Source organism: Chaetura pelagica, unplaced genomic scaffold, assembly GCF_000747805.2.
Source record: "Chaetura pelagica isolate M959 unplaced genomic scaffold, ChaPel_1.0 scaffold171, whole genome shotgun sequence".
NCBI classification, from domain to species: domain Eukaryota; kingdom Metazoa; phylum Chordata; class Aves; order Apodiformes; family Apodidae; genus Chaetura; species Chaetura pelagica.
Genome location: NW_009952066.1, coordinates 1442024 through 1443003, shown reverse-complemented (window position 1 = coordinate 1443003; position 980 = coordinate 1442024).

Below are 980 nucleotides of genomic sequence, written 5' to 3'. Positions count from 1 at the left end.
CACAGCCTCCCCCAGCTGCTCTGGGCTTCCCCTGGGGAAACAGCCTCTCTGCCCTGGAAAGGAGCTCTGGAGGAAGTGGGAAGGGTGGAGAGGGAGGAACGGGGGCTGAGAGGAGGTGAGCAGTGAGCATCTGGGGGGGGAGAGAAAGAAAGGGGAAACAGGGAAAGAAAGGGAAAATTGGGAAAGAAAAAGGGGGGGAAAAAAAGGGGGGAGGGGGTGGAAAGAAAAGGGAGAAAGAGGAAAGAAAGGGAGGAAGTGAAAGAAAGTAAAAAAATGGAAATCAAGAGGGCAAAGAAAAAGCAACTGGGGAAAAAAAAGGAGAGGATGGGGTGAAAGGGAAAGAAACTGGAAAAGGAAAAAAAAAAACCACGAAAAAAAAGTTAAAGAATGGGGGAAAGGGAGCAATGGGGGAAAGGAAAGAAAGGGAGAAAATTGAAAAAAAAATAAAAAGGGGAAAGAATGGGGTGAAAATGGACAAAAGGAAATAAAGGGGGAAGGGGAAGTGAAAGAATAAGAAAAAATAAAAGAAAGGGAAGAAAGGTAAAGGAGGGAGGAAAAGGGAAAGAAGGGGGGGGGAAGAAAAGGGGGAAATGAAAAAAAAATGAAAGAAAGGGGGCAGAGAAAGAATGGAGGGGTAAAAAGGAAAGAAGGGGTAAAAAGGAAAGGGAAAGAAAGGCGTAAAAGGGAAAGAAACTTGAAAAGGGGAAATAAAGGAAAAGTAAGGGAAAGAAAAGGAGAAAAATGGGAAAGAAAATAAAATAAAATTAAAGAAAGGAATGAAAGAAAAAGGAAAAGAAAGAAAGGGAAAAAAGAAGGAAAAAGGAAAGGGAAAAGAAAATACATTGAAAAAAAATGAAAGAAGAGGAAAGAAAGGGAAAGAAAGGAAGAAAGAAAAGGAAAGGAAAAGGAAGACAGGGAATTAAAGGAGAGGGAGAGAAGACGGAAAGCATGGAGCCGTGGCCAGGAGGGGTGAGGGCTGC